The sequence below is a fragment of the Prionailurus viverrinus genome, chromosome C2 (assembly GCF_022837055.1).
Source record: "Prionailurus viverrinus isolate Anna chromosome C2, UM_Priviv_1.0, whole genome shotgun sequence".
Classification (NCBI taxonomy): Eukaryota; Metazoa; Chordata; class Mammalia; order Carnivora; family Felidae; genus Prionailurus; species Prionailurus viverrinus.
In genome coordinates, this window is record NC_062569.1 from 107812859 (window position 1) to 107833505 (window position 20647).

The 20647-nt window shown below is 33.6% G+C and overlaps 1 long non-coding RNA gene across 1 annotated transcript in view; it reads left to right on the forward strand.

The window, feature by feature from the left end:
- LOC125175662 (uncharacterized) overlaps positions 1-20331 on the forward strand; it is a 49464-nt gene extending 29133 nt beyond the window's left edge. Inside the window, exon 3 of the long non-coding RNA XR_007155918.1 lies at positions 18857-20331. This is a non-coding gene — a long non-coding RNA (uncharacterized LOC125175662). The remainder of the gene's footprint in view (positions 1-18856) is intronic.
- The last annotated feature ends 316 nt before the right edge of the window (positions 20332-20647 follow it).

The window sequence follows — 20647 nt, forward strand, 5'->3', positions numbered from 1 at the left end:
ACCAAAGAGACCGATATTGTTGGAGTAGTGCAAGCACATAGTAGAAAAGGAGATTCAGAGTAGGAAATGCGGTTCATGTAGGGCGTTATAGTTCATTTTAAAAATGTTACCTTTATTCTAAGTGAAATGAGAAGCAATGGGAAGTTTTGTGCAGAGGGATCGTAGGCTTTGTGTTTTTAAATGATCCCTGCTGTGTGGAGAGTAGGCTGGAAGGAGAAAGGCAGGAACAGAGAGGCCTATTAGGATATGCTACTGCAGACCCCAGGTGAAGTGTAGGTAACAATGGGAGTATTTAGAAGTGGCCTTATTCTCTCTGTATCTTGGAAATAGAGACAAGAGGACTTCCTGAGAGATGAGATGGAAGATGTGAGATAAAATGCTGAATCAAGAAGGACTCCTGAGTTTTTTGACCTCAATAACTGGAAGGATGGAATAGTTATCAGAAAGTTGAAGGACGTAAGTAAAGGAGTGAGGCAGTTCATACACTGAATCAGAGTTCTCCCAAGAAAAGGCATGATACATACACACAAAGAGATTTATTGTGAAGAATTGGTTCATGTGGTTATGGAGGCTGAAAAATCCCACAATCTGCCATCTATAAACTGGAGACTCAGGAAAGCTGGTGGAGGGATTCAGTGCAAATCTGAAGGCCTGAGAACCCTGGGAACTGAAGTTGTAAATTCTAGCTGAGGTCAGGAGAAGATGAGATGAGATGACCCAGGTTAACTAGTAAGACACATAAAGGACAGATTCCTCCTTCCTCTGCCTTTTGTTCTATTCAGTCCCTCAAAGGATTGAATGATGCCAACCCACATTGGGAAAGATAATCTACTTTACTAAATCCAGCAATTCAAATGCTAATCTCATCTGGAAATATCCTCACAGACTCACCCAGAAAAAATGTTTAATCTGAGTATCCCATGACCAAGCAAGTTGACACATAAAATTAACAACACAGCAGGTTTGGGTGGAATATCAGTTTTATATATGTTTACTTTAAGCTATGTGCCTTGATTACCAGATGGTTGGTGTCTTGCTTACGAAAATGACAGAAGAAAAAACAGTAGTCACAGCAGGTTACATATGGTCCCAGCTCCATATTGGTTTATTAGGCTTAACATGATAATATAGAGTATATTTCATTTATACACACCTTGAGCATAGTGGCTTTTCTGTGATAGTAGTCAGTTGCCTGAATAACCATTCTATTTAGTTTTCCATTTTGGAGATGTGTATAGGTATACCTTGAAAGATTTAGTGGGGCGCTTGGGTGGCTCAGTTGGTTAAACGTCCGACTTCGGCCCAGGTCATGATCTCACGGTCCGTGAGTTCGAGCCCCGCTTTGGGCTCTGTGCTGACAGCCAGAGCCTGTTTCAGATTCTGTGTCTCCCTCTCTCTCTGACCCTCCCCCATTCATGCTCTGTCTTTCTCTGTCTCAAAAATAAATAAACTTAAAAAAAAATTTTAAAAAGAAAGATTTAGTGACTTGATCTCTACATTTCTTAAAGTTTAATAGTCATAGTCTGCGAAATAAAATTCATGTCAACCACCATAATATCTATGGTGACTCTAGTAAAGATGGCCATTTATTCACTATCAATAAATGTACCTAATCATATTATAATTTTCTCTATGCTGTCTGACCTTAATCTTGTAAGAGATTTCAATATGTGTCCTAGCACTGATCTTCCATCTTTTATGTTTCTATATTGAAGTTACATTGATTTGTCACTACACTGATTTGTCATAGAAACTCAGGTTGGGCTTGAACCATTATTCCTGAAAGAAAACAGGTGTAATTTAAACTCTCACTATTCTTTCCCCAACTCCACCATACAATATTCTATGCAAGCCTAATCCTTGCTAAATTTTATATATACGTGATCATCTTGACCTCCTGTTTCATCAGACAAGGAGGTGATTCAATCCTAACATATTAGAACAAAGCAGCCATATGGTGCACATTCTTCTTTGTGATAAGTAATTCGGGTCAGCCTCTTGATATTTTTCTATATATATTCTCTGCTTAAATTTTATCTACTAGATAAACAAATTTCAGATAGCACATAGCAATCTATAGACTGAGTTAAGTTCAGTTCAGCCTAATAAAGTGTTGGATAACTTAGAGCTTATCTACAACAAAGCTGTCAAGTGAGAAAAAAAAATGACCAAGAGCCACTAAAACAGATATTCTGGTGATCTTTCTGTTTCTTATTTCCTCATGACTCTTGGCTATTCAGAGAACAGTTTTCTGAGTCTTTTCTGAAAAAAAAAAAACCAAAACAAGTGCAGAGTGGCATGATAAAAACAAAGCAGAGTTAACGATGATTCTATTTTTGGCTCCCAAAGGGTTTCATTCAGTATTTCAGCACACTTGATGTATGCATTTCAAAATGGAGAACATTTGGTGGTTATAATCTGTGTATGTCTATTTATGTTATTCATGAATATTACCATGGGTCAACCTAGGGAGATCTTTAAGGCCAACAATATTTTCATGACTTACATTGTATCTGATTGAGACAGAGAAATTAAATTATTTTCACAAAGACAAAGTGTAAAAAGCCTTAAATTCCATATTTTCCTATTTTCTCTATTTATTATAACCATGTTTATCTTCATAAATCCTCTTGAAACATTTCCACCAAAAGGTGTGTGAACACTCAAATTTATACCTTGACCACATACATATCTTGGCTACTATATAATCAGAAAACTTGAAATAACAAAGTTCTTTATCAGTAAGGCTTTTTTTTCATTTTTGTTCAGCAGTGACCTTATATAAACTGTGTATTCTCAGGGCACCTGGGTGGTTCAGTGAGTTAAGCTCCAAGTCTTGATTTCAGCTCAGATCATGATCTTGTTGTTTGTGAGTGTGAGCCCCACATCTGGCTCTGTGCTGACTGCCCGGAGACTGCTTGGGATTCTCAGACTTGCATTGTCTCTCTGCCCCTACCCTGCTCTTGCTCTCTCTCTCCATCTCAAAAGTAAAATGAATAAACATTAAAAATAAAAAATAAAAACCATGGGTTCTCTATGCTTTTCTAATGTTTTCTACTTTAATGTATAAGAACATTAACCTCTTTATTCAGAGAAAGCATGAATTTATCAGGAATCACCAAAAAGAGATAATTGAGTTTAAAAGGGAATAATAGATACCATAAAGATTTTAATATGAACCATTTAGACAGGAAATAAGATTTCTTATTTTCTGTGGAAAGGATATATGAGGGCATAACACGATACTAGAGAAGGTTAGGAATAAAGAATGTCTCATCTTTTAAAAATATGTGAAAATATGTTGATACTCCATATGTGTGTACTCAGTGACTTGACAAAGCCCAGACATTACAGATATAGAAAGTTGCATAATACTGTGAAAATTAAAACATAGTAAGTTACTACTATTGGACTGAAGTTAATACTTATTAAATGTTTTTTTTAAACCTGCATTAATTTATAAACTTGTTTAGGTCCCTATCCTTAAAATGTTGATATTATTCTGTTATCACCCACACTTGTTACTTTTTATTCATTGACAACTTCCTAAAGACTGCTCCAAAGAAAAAGTTAGTTCATTGGGTGAGCTTTTTATTTTTTCCTTATTAATTAGTGAAACATTGTAAAAACTTACTCCAGTCTTTTTTTCTCTTTTTCCCCACATGATAGGAAAAGATAAACTTATCTAAGCTCTGGTAAATTATTACAAGAAAAGAAGCTCATTCCTTCTGTTTTCCTTCATGTCAGTTGCAGGTTTTCCTTTTAATTTTACTTGTTAATTTGTTTTTATCAAAAAAGAAGTGTGTGTAACAAGGAGCACAAAAAGTCAATCTTTGCAGCTCTCTCTTTAGCTTCATATCAACTTATAATTATTACAGACAAAATATAGGAAAATACAGATATATAAACAAGCAGAAAATAAAAAGCATACACAGTTACTTCTCCAGAGAATACCACTGTTAATATTTCAGTATTTACCTTTCAGTAGCTTTTCCAGGTTTCTAAATACACACACACACACACACACACACACACACACACACAAACATTAATTTCTCATGTCACAAGCTAAAGAAGGCAACTGGTCTATTTTTTATTATTTTTCCATATCAGGGATTAATTTCTGTCTTAAGCTTTCCATTCGTTCTTCAGTGTATAAAAATTTTAAATTCTGGCCTATGTCACTCAAGGACGCTAAAGTCATAGGGGACTATTTTTGACCTAATTATCTAGGTACTCCATGCCCCTATGTCTATTATACTCATAGAACATCAACTAGATTGTTGGGTACTCTTTGCAGAGGAAGATTATTCTGGATACTTTAATTACATGCATTTCCTCAAGAAGTGAGATGCACATCTCTTTTGTGTGTAGAGATTCAAACACATCTACTTGTTCTATAATCCTTCCCCCAGTAATTCATATCTGAAGCGAGATGGAAGTGGGGGATGGGCATAGAGTGTAGGACATCTCAGTTCATTCTTTCCTTCCTCCTAAATCCAGATTTAAAAAGAACATCTTTATGTGGTAGCATATACTACATCTTCATATAGACTTTGCTATTCACTTTGCAACATTTTAAATCTTAAAGTTAAAAAAAATTCATGTTTTTACAGTACAAATTTTTGTCTTTCAACAATAACTAGAATTCCAAAGCATACCTAGAATTTAAATGCCATCAATTAACTTATTTCATACAAGTACCTCATATGTATCATCCTTTCTCTGCAATATCTCAGCATCAACTTCCAATTTTTAAAATTCTTTATTTACATCCTTACTTATTTAATATTTTTTTTTTGCAATTTTTTTAATGTTTACTTATTTTGGGAAGGGGGGTTGGGGCGGAGAAAGAGGGAAAGGAGAATCCCAAGCAGGTCCTGTGCTGCCAGCGGAGAGCCTGAGGCAGATCTCAATCTCATGGACCGGGAGATCACGATCTAAGGCGAAATCAAGAGTTGGCTGCTCAACTGACTGAGCCACCAGGCACCCCTATTTCTTGTAATCTTTTTAAAATTCCAAAACTTTTTAGCTTCCAGTTTTGTTGCTTGTATGGAAAGACATGGAGTTGAATTAGACAACAAAGAACTGCACTTTAAAAAGTATTTAAAAATATTATACCTGTGATTAGTCTCTATATATGCCAAATATTTTAATTTATGGAAGACCATCTGCACATGGCCTTTTGTAACATGTTTTATGATTTAACAATGTATCATGAATATCTCTCTGACAGACTTTTAAATGGCTACCTAGATATCAAATATGTGTGGATTGTGTGTGTATGTGTGTGTGTCTCTATATTTATTTGATCATTTAAAATTTGGCTTATATAACCCTTCTTTCCCATTCAGGTACTTCAATAGCTTTAAACCAACTTTTATACCTTTTGTTTAGGTAAGCTTATATACAAATTTTAAGAATTTTAGAATGTACTTGAAAATCTTAAGGGTGTTTTCTCTAATAATTATCATATTTAACTCTTATGAGATTAGCATTTAAACAAGTAAAACCACCAGAACATTCTGAAATTACGTGTGTGCTTTACATTTAAACCTATTGGCTGAAATAAAATTTATTGTTTACCAAAAAAAGAGAAAACAATTACTTTGAAGATACATAAGTAAGACAGTGTTTGTTTCACCATCAGATAGTTCACAATAATACTAAAATATGTTTTTGTTAATTTATACAACATTAAATTTTACTGTTGCTGGATTTTTGAAAAATACATAATATGTGACAGTCTTTAAATATAATTACGATATGGTAAGTTTTCAAAGCATAATGAGATTATTTATGGTAATGCATAGCTTACTGTGTATGCAACAGGTTAATCTCTGCTTTTCTGTATTTTTAGATGTGAAATATTTGCTATTTACTTACTTGAAGATTTGAGAATATGTATTTTTAATGGCTGTAGTTGAGCTGATCCTAAGTGTTCATTTTGACTGTAGTCTTTTGATCGATCTCCTCAAAGATTATATGTCTTTCAGGATAGCAAAACGTGTCAATGAACACTTTTACTGGTATCTTTGCAACCTTCATTAAAGTTCAATCTTAGTTTTCCATAGGAATAAAAGTGAACCATTTTCATATGGTTCTATACTTTACAAGGCCCTAGATGTACTTTTCAAAAGGTGGAAACACCATATCTGGGTACAAGTTGTCTTATTGCGTTCAGTGAATCGACTTTAGAGATGGTTTGACTTAATGTAAACAAGGCAATTTTCAGAAGCATTTGAGGTCCCTTCTATCAGAATATGTATAGGAGTTGGGTGTGATTTCTTGTGCTAGAAGCATTTTCCTAAACGGATACTTGCTCATAATGCTATGCTACTGCTCTCATTGCCATAGAGATAGCAGGTCAATGGATAAGTCAATGAGTAGTCTTGAATATCAAGTTAAGCGATAATTCATTTTAGTGATCTTTGCTTCTGTCAGAGGCAGTCTTTTATACTCAATATGTCAACACATTTATTTATTTATATGTATTTTATAAATAGGGGAAACATTTTTATGTTTCCTAAGTGCTTTGAAATACATGAATAAAAGTAAAATGATTCAATGTTAGTATAATTATTGTTCTGTTAATAAAATAGTTCAGAGCTCACCATAATAAATTGAGTAGGTTTCAAGGAGAACTCACTGATTTCACAAGTTTATGACATACTTTTAAAATCATAAATGAATGTCATTGCCTTTATTATGGAAAACACAAATTCTCTTCAAACTGGCATTTGGTTGGTGAAGCTCAAACTAGTTTATTTCCATTCTGTTGTTACAATTTAAAAAATAATTTATAAACTGTGTTAGAGAATGTACAAAAATCATTTATGGTACCTATATATACTCATCCATTTATATATATTTTATGTCATTAGATAATGAGAACATCCTTGAGTAGCTAGCAATATAATATTTACTGACGTTTATAAAGAATAAAATACCATAGAATATTATGAAATATAAATAAAAGATGCAGTATTACATTGAAAGTCTCTGGAAAACATCTTAGAGTAAATACGCTTAGCAATTTGCCAGGCATAACCAGTTCTGTATTTGCCATAACCTGAAAATCATGTCAAATTTATAGGTTCTTTTCTTAGTTCATTTTATTTGACATGGAGTTCTGGAGTAAATTTAAGTTTTGGGCTCTTATAAAAAGTACAGAATTCAGGTTACAGTCAATAGCATGTCTTTTTTTGATTCATTTGGCAATTAGTGTAGATGAAGTATAACAGTGTTTTGAGCAACTGTGATTTTTATGGAAGAAACATTATGAAGAAATGAAAGGTGGGAAAGTGGAGTGACATTGGGCTAAAGGGTACTTTTTAAAAACAAATGAATTTTGGGCTTCAGCTCCTACCTATTCAAGCTTAGCTCTCCCTACTCATGGACACAGACACAGGGGCACTTCCTCAAGGTCACTTTCTCACTGTGAAACATCACTACATATTTTCCCCATCACTTTTTTTTAGAATAAATTTAAGAAAAAGGACTTCTGAATGAAAGATAATTTGGAATTAATCAGTGGAACCTGGAAAGGATAGAAAGGGTGTTGGGAAATGTATTTTTCAAAAGTAAGGGAAAATTGACAGTAAGTGAATAAAATAGAATTATGATTTATTTGATGATCCTTCTGGGTCAGAGATTCTGTAAGTCTGATTTATGAATAAGAAGTACTGTGTGTGAATTTTAATTTGTTGTCTAGGGTTTGGGTCTATAAGAGACCCAAATAATTCTAAGGAGAAATACTCAGAACTAAGATTTACCTTGGGTGTTCACAAGTACCTGTGGGTGTACATTTTTTCATAGATCAGACTCCAACCTCTGCTTGATTATGCATCCCCCTGGTTTCCTTCATGTTCTTTGGACTAAAAATTTAACTCTACTATAGGATGTGTGGACATTTCTTGAGGATTGGGGTTTAACAGATACTTAGGCCAATAGCCAGCTTTTTTCTTCATTAATGTTTTTTTTCCAAGCAACTTATAGAAATAATGAGAATTTCCCAATTCTAGTAGGCAAAAGTAAAATGTTTCTGATTATAGATAAATAAATATGACCATGGACTTTTTGGAAGAAAATTAAAATGGAGGAAATGACTTTTCAAATATAACTCAGTTAATACATAAATCATTGGGAAAAAAAGTAAAATTAGGGAGACTTAATATAGCCTATGGATGCTGCTAGATTAAGAAGTATTTAATTTGCTATATTTTATCTATTTTTATACTTCCCTGTCATCTTCCCTTATTTTAAATGATACTTTTCCTTGAGACTTACACTACATAACTAAAAATCTCATTTCTACATTTGAGATTTCAGAAACACTAAGAATTGTCAAGGATGGAAATAACAAGAAAGAATATGTCCCATGTATATTGAGAAATCTTCTGCATCCATTTCTGTACACTCTTTTAGTAGAAGTTTATCTAAAACAGAGCTCTTTGCTAACTTCCTGTAAGTTTCAAGTCTGTCTCTTTTTAATTCTGCATGATAAAACCTCTCTGCTTTCACTCTTCTAAACAAAATAACACTACTCTCAACTAAACATATACATTTATTGTTGCCGTTTTGAAAGATTTAATAGTTGAAACTAATAAAAGAAAAAAAATGTGGTTTAATCACATAGACCAAAGAACAGGGCATACCTAGGGTCATAGTACTGACTCTGCTACCAGATGGCTATGTATTTATTTGTGTTTCTTCTTTTAATATCTTAATCTGAAACATGGGAATTATATATGCATTTTTTATCTTAAATTGTGAGTGTGTACCTGTGGGAGTTTGAGTTTGTGTGTGTGTGTGTATGTGCACCTATGTGGAAACTGTTTCAAGATAGTGCATGTGAAATGTGTGTGAAGTGCTTGACTATTTGCTAATAGATGCTAACTCAATTTCAGATATAATTATTAAATAAACTACTCCTAGTTTTGAGGGTTGATTTGATTCACACAATACTCTGATGAACCTATATTACTACATTATGAAGAGTATCATAAATAATTATAATTAAACTATTAGAAATGCAAATGAACTAAATGCCACATAAACGTTGTTTCTTAGAGTGACTTCTCTGTTAGATTTAACAATTTCTACTAGTTTTCCTGGTTGTTATTGAAAATTATCCCATGCAGTTGCACTACTAGGCATTTATCCAAGGCATACAGGTGTACTGTTTCGAAAGGACATATGCACCCCAATGTTTATAGCAGCGTTATCAACAATAGCCAAAGTATGGAAAAAGCCCAAATGTCCATTGATGGATGAATGGTTAAAGAAGATGTGGCATATATATACAATGGAGTATTACGTGGCAATCAAAAAGAATGAAATCTTGCCATTTGCAACTATGTGGATGGAACTAGAGGGTACTATGCTAAGCAAAATTAGTCAAAGAAAGACAAATATCATATGACTTTACTCCTTTGAGGACTTTAAGATACAAAACAGATGAACATAATGGAAGGGAAGCAAAAATAATATAAAAACAGGGAGGGGGACAAAACATAAGAGACTTAAATATAGAGAACAAACAGAGGGTTGTTGGAGGGGTTGTGGGAGAGGGGATGGGATAATGGGTAAAGGGCTTAAGGAATCTTCTCCTGAAATCATTGTTGCACCATGTGCTAACTAACTTGGAAGTAAATTATAGAAGAAAAAAAATTATCCCAGCTCTACCCTAGAAAGAACACAACTTTTCCACATAGAAGATCATCTCAGATACTCCTCCACTTCTCCTGCTACTCTAAACAACTAGCCCACATTCCTCTAGACACATTTGCAATCATCAGTGTATTTTCAGTGTGTTCTGGGTCTGCAGAAATAAATTTTGCACTTTCTGGCTATCACCTGGGAGCTATAGACCACACTATGTGATCTAGAATAGACATTAATTACCACCTTAAATCTCCCTTTTTAGGAGGAATATATAGAGAATATTTAGCATTTAGCTAAAAAGCAGAAACATATCTTGGGAAATGCTTTCTTCCAGAGTCAAGGCACGTGTGTCCTGCTCAGCAATCTTTATGTACTTTTCCCTAGCAAATCAGTTTTTATCCTTTAAACCTCCTTAAAATAACATATGGGTACACATTATAATAGTGCAAAGCATTAGAGAGTTCTATCTTCTGTAGTTAAAAGAAATCTGTGTTAACCAGTGACTTCTTACTATTGCAGATCATTTTAACTTCTCATTAGAATTGGCCAAAAGTGACAGATGCATAACGCCATTACACAGGCTGAAACAAAGACACACAGAATGGATTATTGCTCCTTTTATTACTGATAAGTTCTTATTATGAAGACACGGTTTTTCTAGCTGTGTAATTGCAACTTCCTTTCTTCCCTCATGATATAGCCTAGCCATTTAAACCATTTTATAGCAAGGTGGTTAATAGCAAGATCTTGAACAGATCTGAGTTCAAGGTCATGTTCTACCATTTTCTAGATTTATGACTTATTCTTCATATGTGTCCATTACTTCAGAATGTAGAGAAATGTAGAGAAAACAATGGTAAAGTAGGGACCAAGTCAGTGCATTTGAATAATTTAGCATACGTAGTTTGGCACATAAGTACAAAATAAATATTATATTTTGGATTGATTATTATGATGATAATGATGATGGTGACAATACCTAAAAGTGAACAGAAATAAAGCAACCAAAAGCAAAGGATTTATAGTATTAAGAATCATAGATTCCTAGTTACTCGATCTTTTTGATCTGGGTAGAGTGCTGAAAACATGATTAGTGTATTGTTTTTACTATGTAGAAGGGGAAAAATAACCCTTCTATCTTTCACTTCTCATTGATTTCCAAAGAGAGGAAAAGTGAGCATTATTCTATCATTTCCCCCTTCTCAGGTCAAAGATGCATTTCAATTTGGATGGCTCCTTTCCTTCTGAAAGCCTTCTTCTGTTGGCCTCACACTCACCTTGTGAATCTAACGAAATGATTTTTATCCTTGCTTCAGGAGTGTAAAAAAAGGAAAAATCTATAGTAATGAACTTTGAGTGGAGACCGTTTTAGGGATTTTCTCTGATCTTGCCATTACATCAATGTTAGGTCATAAGGCATTACTGTTGCTGAAGAAGAGGTGAGTTAATGTGGTGGAAGCTGTTTTCTTGTTGATCTTTCAAGGGCAATTTAATTAGCTGATCATCAGCTCCTGAAAGCCAAAGCTAGATAATTGGGCTGGAGGCAGAGTAAATTGACTTCTTTGACAAGTATGCTTATTTAGAGAATTAGTTTAATTTCTTTATCCATTGCAGGAACCCTGTAAGACCAAGCAACGTTGGGGTTTCATGGAGATGCAAATAATTGTTCTGATGTATTATTTTTTTTTCTTTTGCCTTGTGTCATGACTCATTTTTGGGTATTTTGTGTCCTAAACGTACAGGGATCTTATGTGCATAAGAAATCAAAATAAATCTAAGAAATCTCCTGTCATTTGTGGCACAAAATGGAATTACTCTGACTTGTTTTAGGGCAATATGAGAATCTTATTATGACAGTTGATGCCTTAAGAAAAAGTAATTCGTGTGTACTAACCAAAATTAAATGAAATAATCTTTGTTCTCTTCTCAATGTCTCTAATCACTAAAGTAAGACAGAAGTGTATTTCTTTTCTTTACACGAATTGGTTAGGTGAATGTCAATAGTTAGGTATTTCTGTTTTTGATTCATGTTACTACATCAGGTGAAAAAAAAGCAGAAAAGAAACAAAAGCAACAATTAGAAACATCTTAACAAGGGCACCTTAGTAAGGCATCTTAATCCTTCAGTGGAAGGAAAAATATAGAACTGATAAGTATTCAGTTATCAATTTGTTATATTCTGGGGACAGCAATAAATAAACAACTTTATCAACTGGTACAACAAACAGAATACCTGTTCTTAGATATCTTAACATGAAAAAAAACAATATACTGGAGTCACCTCTAAACAACTATTAATTTCTAAATCAGACCAGGTTAGTAACTGAAACTGGACCTATAAATATATCTTTACTCTATGTAATACATTTTTATAATAATTTCTATAAATATAAGATATATTGTAATACCTGTACACATTAATTGAAGGTGAAGATAGTTGGAATAAAGAGAAAGAATAAACACTGAATCCACCACCTTATAAAATAAATATTACCTGAAAGTGCACTATGAGCAGGAACATTGTTTAATCACAGAAATATCAAGATGACAAACATATGATACTACTCTTCAGGGACTCATGCCTTGATGAAGCAAAAAGCAAGCAGGTAAATTATATCACAACTTGAAAATTTTGCTAGCATACATGCAAACCAAGTGATAGGGGAGTCTCAAGAAGAAGCAACTCATTCTGCCTCTTGACAATGCTTGGTGTCATTTATCACTCTGGTATTTGGGCTTGACAGACTCTGAAACTCTGACCCTTGTATTGATCAGTTGATTTAAATAATTCACAAGCAATCTGGTGTTTGTGTTTTGTAATGGAGATGAAATTTTATCTATACAAAGAACATAGATTACAATTCTATTTTAATCCCATACTTTATTTACATTTGCACTCTAACTAGGTAGAAAGTTAAGGGGGGTGCTCTTCTTATCAATTCTGAAAAAAAACAAAACAATGGATTCATGTATTTTAGGAAATGCAAATAGCTTCACAAGAGAATCTGAGCGCATGAATAAGACACGTTGCATTAAGTACTCTATCTTTATAGATGTGCATAAATATCAATATCTTCTCCGTGGCTGGTTAGTGGAGTTGTTTAGAACATCATGCTAATAAGGTCAAAGTCATGGATGTGGGCTTCCCTCACTTTGTTCCATGGCTACAAATAGATTTTTCATCTCAGCTAGCCTCCTTGCAAACATCTGCATCTGATCACAAGGAAAGGTGCTTTAAATAAATCAATGCAAATCCATCAGCAGTGCTTACACCTGGCGTTGAGTAAGTCACCCAGATAAATTTATTTGCAAGCAAAATGGGATGAAAAGAATGTACTACAAATGCTGAGGCTGATTTTTTTCAAAGTAGTTTGCAAGCCATTTGAGGGGAGGGGAGTGTATTATTCTCTTTCTGTTCCTTACACTTCTCAGTGTAGTGTTATACACATCTACATATATTTTTTGTTGTTGGGTGAATTACTATGATACAATAAAAATATCTCTACTGCAAATGAACTAAAATAAATAGTGATCACTTAAAAATCTGTTTTTTGAGTCCACAGAGGCAAACTATCTTAAGTATGTTTAAATTCCAAAGGCTTGAATTTGAGCAAGTATAGTTGATTGAAAATTTAAAGCATAGTGGGCTACATAAAAAAATAGGGAGAAACAATTGATTCCTCTTAAAGTATGGCTTGAACAAAATACTGTTTATTGAAGTGAACTTTTATAGCGACCTTGTGATTTGTGAGCATGCAAATATAGCAGTATAGGAATCTTGATTCATGCAATCTTATGTTTTTATTGAAGCCACATTGTACAATGGAAAAACAAAGCCTGATGATTTAAGTCAAACTTGGTTTCTTTTTCCTCCTTTTTTTGTGTGTTCTGTAGTTAGAGATTTGTGTTCCATCTCTCTATTTTCCCATCTTTAAACTAAAAATAATAATTTATAAAGTCTTTTAAAAATAGAATATTAGTGTTCTAGTTCTCTCCTCAGACTTTTTGGGCTTCAAAGATTATCACAGATTTCCTAACTTGAAACTAACATTTTATACTAGTTCCTTTCCCCCTCTCTGAAAATATTCAAAGACATATTTGTCTGTAAAACTAACATAATATCTTCCTTGACCTTGTGTCCCACCAGCTGTCTACCTCTCTACCTCAGTTTATAGCTTTATTTCTTGAAAAAAGTCATTTAATTTCTTCTTACTGTCTTAATCATAGTTATACAAATTGAGCTCATCTCCTACTATTCCTTTAAAATGATTCTTGCTAAGATTACTAAAAATCTTTTATTTGACATAACTTGTAGAAAAAGATTGCCTTTTATCTATCAGATTCAAACTCTTGCCACTGAGCCACCTCCATTTTCAAAGAGAGTATGTTGTCTTCATTCCCTTCTCTATGAGTGATTATTCTCCATCTTTCTCTGGCCACTTGATATTTCCCAGGGCTCCTAATCTTTCCATTCATATGGCTCTTAATATTCAAGACAGGCTTGCAACTATGCACTCCAGACCTGTCCTAGAATTGACTCCTAACTCAACACATGTTTCAAAACTACCTACTGGACATCTCTACTTGGATCTCTACTTGGGCAACAGAATACAGCATACCTAAAACTTTGTCCCTAAAGATTATTCTGTCTTTTGAGTAAACTTCTGTAAATTGAAGACCCCAGTCATTTTACAATCAACCTACTCCTTTTATAACTTGATTACTTAATGGATCACTAAATCTTCTGGCTTTAGCTCCAAAGTGCCAATTATAATTTTTCCCTCTCTGTTTTCATTACCACTAATTTGTTTAAATGCACATTCTTTTTACTCAGTTGACACCATCCTATCTCCTTGTGTCTAATATTTCTCACCCCTATCAAACCTGATTCCACAGTACAGCTGGGACATCTTCCCCAAATCAAACAGCTCACTATATCCCCACTCATCTTGGTAATGAGGTCTCCATATAATACCCAAGCAAAAGCCACTTTTAAATGATTTTTTTCAAATGATGTTTTTTTTTTCTCATGTTCTTATGTTCTGCCTTACAAAAGTTAAAGATTATAGAGTTTAGAAATAAAGTGGCTGGTCAACGTGATTGTAATACAGGTATCAAGCCTGTTTTTTAAAACCCAATTGGTAATTGTCCTCTGTGTAAGTATATAACTACCTCCAAGATTATGGCCTCTTAGAGTGTCTGGGTGGTTCAGTTGGTTGAGCATCGGACTGTGGCTCGGGTCATGATCTCATTCTCATGGTTTGTGAGTTCAAGTCCCACATCAGGCTTGCTGCTGTCATTGCAGATCCCATTTCAGATCCTCTGTCTCCCTCTCTCTGCCCCTCCCCTGCTTGTGCGCTCCCTCTCTCTCTCTCTCTCTTAAAAATAAAAATTAAAAAAAAAGAGTATGTCTTCTGGAAGTAGACTGTCTTTCAGCGAATATTGACTTTGTCCCTTTAAGACCTTGAAGAAGTTAACATCAGTGTCTCCATTTCCTCATTTGTAAACAAAGAAGTAAAACAAAACAAAACAAAACCCTACCTACATCATTGGGTCATTTTAATAATTAAATTTAATACATGTGAAACTCCTATACCAATATCTGGAACATTCAATGCACTCAAAAATGGTAACTAGTATTTTTCTAAGGATGTGCTTTAAAGGGTGAGTTTTCTTTTCTTTGCTTTGCTTTGCTTCGCTTCACTTCCCTTCCCTTCCCTTCCCTTCCCTTCCCTTTCCTTTCCTTTCCTTTCTTTTCTTTTTTTTCTTGTGTTTTTTCTTTCCTTTCCTCTTCTCTTCTCTTCTCATCTCTTCTCTTCTTTTCTTTTCTTTTCTTCTTCTTTCCTGGAAGAACCTGAGACCCTGAATGTCTGCCTACACTTGATGTACTTGAGTAAAGAAACTCTAAACACCTTATCACTCTTGATACCATTAAACCCTAGCTTCCCTGGCCACTCCAATATAGGAGGCATAAATACACTCAGATAACCCTATAGAAAGGAGGAACTGACAATAGACTCTTTACCCATATGAAGCAATTAGACTCTACTCTTGGGCTTACCACCCCTATTCCCATCCCAAGAGAGTGCTATTGCTGTATTATCAGAAATCAAAAGAATTGCACCTTTTCTGCCCATGTGTGAATGAATCAGTGTTTTGAGACAATTGCAAGCAAATTTCTCATTCTCCTTGGCTATCAGAATTCACTATAACGTTCTTAGAGTGGGTGCCAAGAAGATTAAGAAAACTTGCTTATAATTTTTATTAAAGTGTATGTTTCTGGGTAAAGGGCCACTCATATAAAGAAAGAGGAATCAGCATTCTTCCTGGAACAAAAAAATATTAGTGCTAATATATTTTCCTAATTCTTATTGGCTCCTACTGTCTTGCAACTAAGCTCAAATCCTTAGAATGGAATGTGTCACTCATGATTTTACCTTGCATATTTTTCCACATTTTTATTCTCTCACATCTAAATTATGTTCTAGATACAGTAGATACTTGCATATCCCTTAGCATGCCATGGATTTTTCTTACCAAGTGACTTATCTATTTCCATAGCCTGTATCTTCTTCTACTCTCTCCTTCTGTCTCTACTTATTAAAAATTCACTTATCTGTCAAAACACAGTTTAAAATTCACTTCCTCTGAGAAACTTGGAGTCTGCAATACTGGGTAAAGGTACACTTAGACACCTCCCAAGCAAAACTGAGCACTTCTACTACTTTACTTTTTTTTTCATTTTAATAATACATGAAGGGAAAAGTGGACCAAGTAATACATGAACACACAATGACTGCATTACAAGATAAGAAGCCCAAATTTAGGGGACCCAAATCTTTTATAATGGGCAGTAACCTCTCTGAACTTTGCCCTAAGAGGAGGCATTATCTTTATTATACTGCACAGTAAACATATTTGCCCTTTGACCAGAGGGAGAGACTATCTCTATCTTCCAGAGCTGTTCACTATACAAACATTCTTGAAAATATACTCAAAATAAAGAGAGTCAGTGCCTCACAAGATTTGCAGTAACGTGATAGAGCCTGCGCAATACATGCATAAACTGAGTAATGTCCCCCAATATTCTCTAATAAATAATTCAATTATCTTAAGATAAATGTACCAACTTTTCAGTATTTGTAGCATTTTGAATTTCTCAATACATATTTTTCTCTCTCCACAATGAAAAATAAATATCACATATGTTTTATAGACATAAACCTCTTTAGCAACATTTCTTTAGTCCCTACTTTCTGATTCCATGCATAGCATCAAAGAGTAAACATTAAACTCAGCAAAGTGCTTGGTCCACAGAGCCTTCTGGTCAAGGAAAGGGGCTATATATGTATGTCGATCATCAGTTGAATTATAATAGAAGTACATACAAAGTTAAATCCAAATCCTGGGAGGTCTTGCCTATGACCAATAAGAGGATGAGGCCTTGTATGTGGGGGGAGAACCTCAAAGCTAGGAGGTAGAACTTTATGGTTTCTTGTTTTGACTATTTCATGTTTATTATGAACGCTCATGTAATCTTGTATACAATCTTCTAAGTTTTTGGTATTTAATGTAAGACATATATTCCAGAATGTAGAAAAAAGAAACAAATAACTTCTCTAAATTAAAATTTATTTTATTTTGTTTTAGTGAAAATAGCACTATAAGCTTGAAATAAGTTTCAGAAACAGTCAGAATTCACACTTTAATTTTCCTATCGCCTGTCCTTACTGCTATTGTCCAAATAGTTAACACTGAGATTATCATTTGAACGTCTGTTTCTTCTTTCTTTATTTGAATGGCTGTGTGTGAGAAAGTAACAGTATGATTAGATATGAATATTGTCTTGCTAACCCCTCTGAAGTCTTATTCCTCTTTGAGTACAACCTAAATTTTTGATTTATATTTCCTCTTGCAAACCACCTTCCATAATCCCAGCCATATTTTAAATAATAACAAACAAGAAAAGAAAGAGAAAGAGAAACTGAAAGCCATAAGATCTATCTTCTGTAGCAGATATGTTTTTTGTTACTTTTAGGTATTAATAACATTTCATTTTAATAATTTCATAAATCCAATGAAGTTGTAGTAATCATTCTCATTTTAAAGATAAGGAAATCCTCTGGTGATAGAGCTAAGGTGTCCAAGAAAAAAAATCCCAGTGAGTCTTGTAAGCCAGAATTATTAGACCCTGAAATCTACCAAAGTATAATTTCAAGAATTGCATTTTTATCTGCTAACTTAGGTTTTCTTTTTTTCCTTTTTCTTTTTGTCTTTATATCCCAGAATCTAGCATAGTAATACAAACTTAGAAAATATTGCTTAAATAAGTGAAAGAATAAATATGTGAATGAAACCAAGCAAAAATCACACCTGAGAATAATAATAACATAACCAACCTTACTAGAAAATTATGTTTCATATTTTATACAGAGTGCTAACTTAGGTTTTCTACCAAAAATTCTATTCTTATTTTTTCTTGTCATTTTTCACTACAAATATTAAATCCTTGAGTTCAACTCCTCTGCCATAAGTATTTTCTTTCTCTTCTTCTTATATCCTTTTTTTTCACTCCCTATTCTCATGTAAAGAATTTGTATTTGAAATATAATACATCCATAGACTGCATAAGTATTATAGTATATAAAGTATATATTATGCATACCACATTATATATATACTATATATAGTGTATACACATAACATATATGGTATATATAGTATATCTAGTATTATATGCATAAATATTATATATATGAATAAGTATTATAGTATATAAATTATATATTATGTATACCACATTACTTGTATTCTATACATTATATATATATAATGTAGTATAGGGGCACCTGTGTGGCTCAATTGGTTAAGCATTTGACTTCAGCTCAGGTCATGATCTCACAGTTCGTGGGTTCAAACCCTGCATCAGGCTCTGTGCTGACATCTCAGAGCCCGGAGCCTGCTTCAGATTCTGTGTCTCCCTCTCTCTCTGCCCCTCCTCTCCGCTCATGCTCTGTCTCTCTCTGCCTCTCAAAAATGAATAAACATTAAAAAAATTAAAAAACATATATAGTATAAATAGTATTATATATATAGTATTATATAGTATATATAAATATCATACAGCCTATAGATGTCTATTTTTTCAGCAGATCATTTTCAAAATTAAACATTTTATTAAAAATTTCAGGTTAGCAACTTCTCTTGAAGATTGACAAGGTCTGACAACACCAGACCCACATTTCTGCAAGATAACCATCTGCTCTGGCTGAACTGTGGCAGCTCCTTTAAACAGGGCATTCTGAAGTTACCTCCTTTGTCTCATACCTGGATGCTTTCTCATTTATGTTATAGGCCAGGACCCAAAGGCATTTGAATTTGTGATACCTGATTTATATAGTGTTGGTTTGCTGTACAGATGGCAAAGAACTAGTGCCCTGTGCCAAGAAATTATTATGGCACATAGAGTCATTTTATTTCAGAGCTTTCTGGTGCCAGTGGAATAAAACTCTCCCTTTATGGACTACTAAACAGTGATATTCTCTTGTTCACTAGTGTTACTACTGTTGTGTGAGATGCTATTTTTTAACACTCTGGTTTTAATTAACTTGTGAACAAATCTTATGGAATTTTTTATTACTGTTAAACACTAACTTCAGTGAATAATTGTATCCCCTGGGATTTACCTCATAAGAAATAAGGCAAACCACTTATTTTTTAAGTACTTTTTCATGTCTGACAATAGGCTCTATCAAGGAAAAGTAACTCAGTGTTACAGATGACAAATCACAGTAGCCAAAAACAAGGAACTTCCCCAGAGAAACAACATCATTGATTCATCTCTGATGTTATCCTGTATATCTAACGGCACATTTAACAACATGCCTAGTGACTTTCTTGAGTTGCTACTAAATGAAGAAGAAAGAATTTTGAGTATATTTAAACTTAATCAATGAGATTAAATTAAATATAATAGAGAGTTTGTTTCAGCTTTTTATCATCATATATGATTAATTGAAAATTATTTCTTTCATTGTTACTGCATTAATTTATTCTCACTTCAATATCCCATTAAATTAAAATAAGCAACATCACCGAGGTCATTAGTTGTAACAAAGTATTTAGGCTCCAAATTCTTATTTCTAATACTTAACAAAAATATTCTATAAGCAAGTATCCTTCATTGTATACCACAGTTTAGAAGTCCACATAGAAATCTTCTATTACATGATAAATTTTTTTCTGAAATCAGACAAGAAAACAGAATGTGTCCATGATCACAAGTATTCACAAGGATTCATAAAATATGATATTGAATTTATAAAATTAAAGGGGCTCTAATTTCATTTCGGGTGGTATCATTGGTAAAACTGAGAATTTTAATATTATATTTTTGCTATATGTTTATTTTGCTATATGTTTGCTATAATTTTGTTATAGGTTCATCATAGCATGTGATGAGGGCACAGATTTTGAAATCAAACTGACCTGGCTTTATATTCTGGCTATCCTACATACTATGAGTTTGATATTTTGCTAATTATTTAACTTGTCTTGCCTCTGCTGTCTCCTATCACTCCATTTAAAAAATAAATAATTACTTTAATTTTGGAGAATTTTAGCCAAGATGAATCAAGTAATAAATTTATTGTTCAAAACATAACAGATGCTCAATAATTGATTATTAATTGTTTTTCACTTCTATTCATTAAAATATCAGAGAACATTATTTTAGAAAAAAGTGATCCAAATATTATCAAGAAAAATACTGAAAGCATGCAAGGTCACACAAAGAAAATATTCACATCTAATTTGAAAAATTAAATTTTAGTTAAATTAAAATATAAATTAAAACTTCAGGGGCGCCTGGGTGGCGCAGTCGGTTAAGCGTCCGACTTCAGCCAGGTCATGATCTCGCGGTCCGTGAGTTCGAGCCCCGCGTCAGGCTCTGGGCTGATGGCACAGAGCCTGGAGCCTGTTT